Source organism: Lissotriton vulgaris, chromosome 10 (genome assembly GCF_964263255.1).
Source record: "Lissotriton vulgaris chromosome 10, aLisVul1.2, whole genome shotgun sequence".
Lineage (NCBI taxonomy): Eukaryota > Metazoa > Chordata > Amphibia > Caudata > Salamandridae > Lissotriton > Lissotriton vulgaris.
In genome coordinates, this window is record NC_141698.1 from 1,097,024,344 (window position 1) to 1,097,032,919 (window position 8,576).

Here is an 8,576-nt window from a genome sequence, read left to right on the forward strand (position 1 = left end):
GTCCTGCAGTATATCTTCTCCTACCTCACTCCTAAAGCATGCAACACCCTGCACATCAAAGCCTCCTTATCAGTTCTTGAATTTCACAAGAAACTAAAGACCTAGTTCATCACCAGCCTGACCTTAGCACAGCCCATACAATTTCTGCTTCAGTGCCAGGATACCCTCCTGGGTGAATTGGGCGCTATATAAATACACATAATGTACGTGTCTGGATTTTTAAAAGAAGGGGGAGGGTTTAGCAAACACAAGTTTTGAAAAACAGTTTTTAAGGGTTCATAGTAAATGAGCAAACTTTCTAAAACTAGTGAAAGTTTTTTAATGGTTATATTGAAATATTAAATCAGACACAACTGAGGTGAAATAGGTATCACTCTTACATCAACCTCCTGATCAAGTGTCCAAACATACAAAAAGATGTAGGAGGATAGAGAAACAAAAATTAAGTAGCGTATGCCACATGCTTTGTTCTTAAGTTGTCCTCACCCACAAATTGTGGCATGCTTCACCATTGGGCTTGCTAACAACATCCCATTGCAGACCAATGCCTGGGATGGAGCAAAAGGGAGGTGGAAGACAATACAAATAAGTAATTGTAGAATCAAGAAAGAAATGTAGTGCAGAGTATAAATTTAAAACCGGCTCAGGAATATCTGCTATATGTTTTAATCCTGGACTTCTTGGTCAGGATTAAAATGTATATAGGATGGTGGTGTAGGAGCGGGTTAGTGGCCCCACAGCCCTACTATCTGCATGTCTGTCAACACGTTTCAGCTGATTTTTTTAGCCCAAAAAGGGTCTTCTGGCTTTCGTCAGCACCATCGATCCCCTACTTCCCCAACTCTTCTACCTTTTTTTGCCAGTAGATTTAGGTCTGACCCATTCTGGTCTGGGGGCTTGTGTACACACTGCGGTAATACAGAGTTTCACGGATGTAATTGCTCGAATGGTTGTGCTAGCGGGAGCAGATCCCTGTAGTCAAAAATCTGTCAAGGAGCGAATGTCGCTGTTCAGATTCACTCAGCACAGGAAGTACGGGAATAAAACATATACTCCTGATCCAGTTTTAAATATAATCTTTGTCATGAAATATTGTTATGTTATGTGTATTCTTAAAGTGCACTATCACCTGTGAGGGTATCCTGGTGCTAAGCAGGCGTGTGCATAGCTGTTTCTATATTGGGTTGGTTAATTGAAAATCCTGGTCTTCAGCTTCATGCGAAATTCAAGAAGAGAGGAAAAAGCTCTGTTATGGAGTGGCAGGCTGTTCCATGCTTTGGGAGTGATGTAATAGAACGACCAACCTCCTAATCTGTTACATGTATGCGTGGGAGGTGTGGTGACTGGATGGTTGGTGAAATGAGATGTTACTGTTCAAGTAGGAGGGTCCCAAGTTGTGTAGTGCTTTGAATGTGTATATGTGTGACGAGTTTGAAATGAGTGGGTTTGTGTATCAGGAGCCAGTGAAACTCTAGGTGCAAGGGGTATTCTCATAGTCCAACTTGCTGGTGACCAGGGGTGGTTGGTGTTAACGGGCAATGCCATCTTGGGGGTAGATAGAGGATGTAAGAAAGACCAAGAATCTGGAAGCAAATTACACTTGCTGTTTGGGCACAAACCAGTTTAATTCTGTGCTCTTTTGTAGGGAGGAGGAGGGGTTGCGACCCTGAGGCTGGTATCTGCACATGTCACGGCTGGTCAAGGTCTTCCTTGCCTTGGAGACATAAGCCTAACCAGTGAAGACAAATTATGGGCATAGTGGATTTTACCTTTGAGGCAAAAGCTTTCATATGGGTGTTATTTGCAATAGCCCTGGGTGGGATTGTAACACTTCCATTGAACTAAATGGGCTTATGGGAACAATGAAGGAGGTAGTGTGCCACTGACCTCTGCCTGCTACATTGCCACCAAGCAAGTTCTGCTCTTGCTACCCACCTTAGATTGCAATAGGTGGACTGAGGCGAGGGGAGAAGTCCATTGCAGCTTTCGTGAAGGTTCTGGGTCAGCGCAGAGAGGTGTTTTACTTTTGGCGAAATTGCGGGGTCACCAGGGGAGCAACTGCACCACTTGACTTTAGACGTCTCATTCTCCCTCCCTTATGAATGGCATGTCCGAGACGCCAACCGTCTAGTCCTCTATCTCCCGCCACCCCCTCCCCCCCCCCCAAACACACACTGGTGCTTCCAAGGAATCTAAAAGACTGAGTCTGAGGCGGCCGCATGGTGAAACCAGCAGTCCAGATCAGCAAGCATGTCAGCTTCTTTCATTTGTAACTTTGCTGTAGAGGTGCCTGCTGCCTGGGCGGACCCTGCTGCTCTATGCCAGGATAGACCTGCCTCTTACCAGCCTGAACCAGCACTACAGCCACGGAAGACAACACCTCAGTTTCACGGTATGCAACCTAGGTTTGGAATTTATACTCCCTGTTTGTTTGCCTAAGGGAATCACTGCAATTGCTATTTGTGTGTTTCTAAGCTTACTCTAGTATTGGAACTTTCATAGATTCCCACGCTTGTATCATTCCCCGTCGTCGGAATGGGAGTCCCCGGTATACATAAATTAGCAATAGAAACCATCTCTAAAACAGAACCTAGGCCTAGGCCCATTGCGGATTTGCAACCTATCCACCTCTTTTTCTAAAAGAGACCAAAAAAAAATGAACAACCAATCAGATTACCCTCACCCCTTAGAACCCTCCTGAGAGAAGCTCAGAACCTCAGATATTCGTAGCCATTGTGTAACCAAACCACTGAAGATGGAAGAGGCTGAGCTTTCGCCAGGGAAGGAGGGTGGGTCGCATGGAAATCTATCCAATACTGGAGAACCAAAGTTACAGGTAAGTAAATTGTTTTCTTACTCCAGTATTGGAACTTTCATAGATTCCCACGCTTGTATCATTCCCCGTCGTCGGAATGAGAGTCCCCGGTATACATAAAATAGCAATAGAAACCATCACTAAAACAGAACCTAGGCCTAGGCCCATTGCAGATTTGCAACCTATCCACCTCTTTTTCTAAAAGAGACCAAAAAAAAATGAACAACCAATCAGATTAGCCTCACCCCTTAGAACCCTCCTGAGAGAAGCTCAGAACCTCAGATTTTTGTAGCCATTGTGTAACCAAACCACTGAAGATGGAAGAGGCTGAGCTTTCGCCAGGGAAGGCGGGTGGGTCGCATAGGAATCTATCCAATACTGGAGAACCAAAGTTACAGGTAAGTAAATTGTTTTCTTACTCCAGTATTGGAACTTTCATAGATTCCCACGCTTGTATCAGAGTAGCTAGCAGTTATCCGCACATTTTTTGGAACCATGACCAATATCAAACTAGGAACAAAGCCATAGTAAACAAATCATAAAGACATTTTCAATGGTCAACAGCATACTTAAAATTCAGAAACATAAACACATAAGGTTAAAAAATGTGCTAGAGCTGATAAAACAGTAACATGGAAGGAGGGATGAAAGGGAAAGCTCACCACTACTGAAAGAGGTTCCTCAGGACTGCTTGGCCGACTGCTGTGTCAATCTGCGTTACAGAATCCAGGCAGTAATGCTGTGTAAACGTATGTGTACTACTCCAGGTCACTGCACAGCAGATCTCCCGGATACGCACACCAGCAAAGAGGGCTGTAGAAGAAGACATCGCTCTCGTGGAATGAGCGCGACTCGACCTTCCAGGGGCTTGTCCGCTGCCTTGTGACAATATTGGATAGCATTGGTGATCCAACGAGCGATCCCCTTCTTGGAAAGGGAAAAACCCTTACGAAGGTCACTAAAAGACACAAACATTTGAGATGACTTTTTGAAGTCTTGTTCATTGAAGATAGAACTTTAAGCACCTCTGAATGTCCAGGGAGTGAAGTATTTTCTCTTAAGAATTACCGGCTCATTCAAATAAAAGTCAGAAGGAACTTTAGGAATGAATTTTGGGTTAGTACGCAGAATCACTGCTCCTTTTTTAACTGTAGAAAGGGTTCCTGAATGGTGAGAGCCTGCATTTTTCCCACACACCACGCAGAAGTCAAAGCTAGAAGCGCTACCTTTGTGGAGAGGAATTTCAACTCTGTTTTGTGAATAGGGTTGAAAGGAGACTTTATAAGCTGGATGAGAACTAAGTTCAGATCCCAAAGAGGAGGAGGCGACTTCACTGGAGGGAAAACTCTGAAAAGTCCCTTGAGAAACTGTTTAACTGTCCTTGCCGAACAGAGGGAAGGGGCTGAAGACGTGCGTCTGAACCGAGAAATCACCGCCAGATGCACTTTGATGGAAGAGTGAGACAGTCCCGCTTTTGCTAATGATAGAATGTATGGAAGACCTTCATACGGCTCCGATTCAAAAGGATGGAGGCCGGTGTGTTGACACCAAATACAGAAACGCTTCTATTTCAATCTGTAAGTCTTATTCGTACTTGGGGCTTTTGCCTGAGAAAGCACCTCTTTACATTCTGCTTTGAGATTCAGACCAAGAAATTCTCGCTGCTCAAGAGCCATGCCGAGAGCTGAAGAGACTGAGAATAAAGATGCCAGACATGGCCCTGGGACATCGTCAGTAGTGAAAGAATCGGCTGCAAAGGCAGAGGAAGTCCAGGAAGAAAAGGTGGAGTTCTGACAACCAAAACTGTCTGGGCCACACAGGAGCTATCAGAATCATCCTGCACCCTTCTGCTTTGAGCTTCCTGTTAAGTCTGGGGATCAGAGGAATGGAGGGAAAAGCGTAAACAAATGCGCCTGACCAGGCCATCGAAAGTGCATTCGCCAAAGATCCCGGGTGGTGAATCCTGCTTGCATAGAACCATCATTTCTTGTTCTCCGGAGTGGCAAAGAGATCTATGGAAAGTGTGCCACATCTGTGAAAAACTTTCTGAAGAGTAAAGTTGTCCAGTTCCCACTTGTGGCTGACAGACTTCAGTCTGCTGAGAGTGTCCGCTGCTTTGTTGAGGACACCTGGAAGATTTTCCGCTCAGAGTGATATCTCTTGCTGAATTGCCCACTCCCAGATTGATTGGGCTTCTTGCAACAACAGTCGAGATCTGGTGCCTCCTTCTTTGTTTACCTAATGCATGGCTGTCGTGTTGTCTGTACGTATAAAAACTGTAGACTGTTGTATTTGTGGAAGAAAGGCTTGCAAGGCTAGGCAAATCGCTCTGAGCTCCAGCAGATTGATATGAAACATGCTGCTGAGACTGCCACCGGCTGCTTACATGAAGGTCATGTAACACCGCTCCCCAGCCTTCGAGAGAGGCGTCCGTAGTTATTATGTGTGGAGCCAGAGCTAGCCTGAAAGAGAGACCCTGAGAAATGTTTCTCTGGTCATCCACCATAATGCAGCCTCTCTCACTGCCTTGGTAACTGAGATCTTGACGTCGAAGGATCAGTTGACTTGGCGCCATTGCAAGTCTAACTCTTCCTGGAAGGGACGCATTCTTAACCTGCAGTGAGGAATCAGGGTATGCATGAGGAGATGGAACCCAGCAGGGACTTGTAGAGGCGAACTGAAAGTGACCTTCTTTTTAACAATCGGGAAGCCATGGACCTTAGCTTCACTTGCCTCTCCAAGGTCGGGAAAGCCTTGTTTACAGATGTGTTTAGAATGGCTCCCAGAAATCTGTTTGTTCTTGACAGACGGACAGAAGACTTCTACTTGTTGATTGTTAGTCCTAGATTGGCAAACAGGCATGTACACGTTATGACTGCTTCCTGTGCTGCAGTGGCGTTTTCTCCCATAGGGCGTCAGGGCTCCGCCCCCGTTAACAAAGTGCTCGATGCTCATATTTTATTTAATTAAAAAATGCCCGTTTTTTTTATGCCTTCTAAATAAAAATTAATATAGTCTCCATACCGCCGATGTGACAGTGGCTGTTCGTTGTGGCCGTGGCGGCTGGAGGTATGTGACGTGACTGGACTGACTGTCTCTAAAAAAAAAACTGTCTGTCTCTCCTTGCATGCTCCCAGCTTCCCCTAGCGGCCCAAAGAAGCCTAAGTGTTTGCCGGGCCGATAACTTCACAGCCCTGATGGCCTGAAGGGAAAGTTAGCCCCGGGCGTTTTATGTCTAAGCCCAGGTATCTCTAACCCTCCACGTCAATCAGAGAGTGGAGACTGTCACACACCCTTTCCCAACTCATTACAAGGCGTGGTGGGACCCACCCTGTGACGACTTGAGAAAGGGGTGTGGCAGGCGGGAAGCCGAGGATTCTGTGGTGGTGGAACTTTCTGTAAGGAAGCCTTAGGAGTCCGTCGGCAGTTCACCATCAGCCCAGGTAAGGCCAGGCGGGCATTTTAAAAAGTTATTGCGGGTCAGATACAGTGAATTAATACTACTGAAACACATGGCTCAATACAGTTTATTACGAAGCCCAGCAAGGACAGGAAAGAAAAGTTTGCGTGAACTTGCTTGGCAATATTGGGAAATTCAGTAATTCTTTGAGTTGACAGTCTTTGAGTCGGGTCACCCAACTACTGCCATGAAACTGGAGGTCAAATAACAACCTGGCTGCATTGGTACTCTTATACAGCGTTCCACAAACCTAAGGGTCTTCAAAGCGCTAATATCTTAGGGATGGCGACCTAAGGCGTGTTCCAGGGTCGAGCAGCTGTTCCCAGCCCTCTGCTTTCAGAGAAAGACAAACGGGGACGCGCACGAGATCATTAGGCTGGCACTGAAGGCAGCAATTTGATTTACGTTTTGATAGGCTGTTGTTGCCAATATTGACATGCATTACAGATTTCTTTACCATTTCGAAGGCATCTGCTTGCGATCCAAGCTGGATGTGTGCACAGAGAGGGACGTTCTGCATTAAGTCGCTTCAGTTCAATTACGTGTATAATAACCCTGCACCTAAATAAATAATTGCACAACTCCCAGACCAAGTGAACCCTAGCATATGTACTTCCTTTAGCCGTACTCACACTAAATATAACGAGGAAGCCCCCTGCTCCCCCTTGTCTCTCTTGCCACAGGTTCAAACTAGAAAACAGGCCGCATGAGGCCGGGCACAAAAACATGTTGAAAGGCTGACATGTCCTGCATTTTTTTGTCCCGCTGCTCACTTGAAACTTGTATCAGATATATATCCTCATATCTTCATATCATTAGGAAAGGTGTGCTGATAATACTTCGCCCAATTTTAATTTTAAGCATTATTTCAGTCAAACCACAAATTATCTAACAAATTCAAAGTTGCATTTTTAGTTCTGGCGTTAGACGACCGTTTGTTTTAATAAATACATATATACTGTACATACGTACAGGGATATCAGTCAGCCCTCTTGATCCATTGGTTAGCTGTAGTGTCATTCACATTGTGCTTCTGCCCACCCACAGCCTAAAGCGTGAGGCACAGGGTCATCTCACTTCAGCCACTGTGATTGACAGCATTCTGCCCTTGCACAGTGTGTGCTTCTGCGCAACAAGTAGTGCACTGATTAGTGGTGCAAAGTGTGCTACTCTATAAAAATATATGCCTATTGACTTTTGAAAAGGCTTGCTTTCATAAAAATTGTGCCTTCACACACAAACGTTCACAAACAAAAAAATCATTGGCAAAGCCAAAAGGTTAACAGCAAATGTCAAACCTGCTGGCTTTGACAAAGACTATATTTTCTTTAAAGTGTGCATTGTATTCTGAGTTCCCTGTCATGAATAGTGCAAATTAGGCTGGTCTTAAGTGTAGTTGTTGATGTTTGTAGTTATTGAGAATGTATGCCCATAGGAAGACGAGTAGTGTTTGGATTGAGCTAAATCTTTCACATTTTTATTTATTGAGTGTGATTATGCATAGAATTTGCATCCTATAGTGCATGTGTATTTGTAAATACTGCTATATGCCATTTGGCTTCATCTGTGAATTCATTTTTAAAAAGTGGAGAAGGTGTTTCCTAGACAAATTAATTGCTTTCCACTGAGTCTTTTACAGGGCAGATGGCATGATGCTCTATCTGTGATCTGACCTATTTTTGAAAGAGGAGAGTATTTTCTTTGTTCATGCCGACATTGGTACTGGTTGGCACTGGTTAATAGGCACTCTCATGAATTCCTAGGTGTAATCAGCATACTTGTTGACTACCTCCTTCCTTTCTCCACGCCCGAACATAACCAATATTTTAACCATTAAATACTTAACATGATTTAAAACAACGCTGGACAATCGTGGCCGTGAGAGAACTCCACATAGATGGTTAAGGGAAATTGTAAGATGTCCACAGAGCCCATGTGGATCTTTTGTTCCAGAGTGTCAAATTCTGCAAACAAGGGTGAGGCAGGGCTTATATTGCCAACAAGTTTCAGGTGTCATCCAAGAGACACGGTGCACACTTCATTGCTTTCCTAAAGATTAAAGCCTGACTTGTTGTTAGTCAAAGGGGATTTGAGTGCCAATGTGTGCATGGAAATATGTTTGTGGACCAGTATTTTGTTGACTTTGTTTTTTTTTTTGTTTCAGATGGTTTTATAGTTCACAGTGTCTAGTTCAAGATCTCCGGCAGAATGAATACAGCTTTCTTATGCTCAGTCAATTACTTTGCCCAATACAAATGAGAGATAGCTTTATTTGGCAGTCTTTCCAAGAGTGGGCGCTAC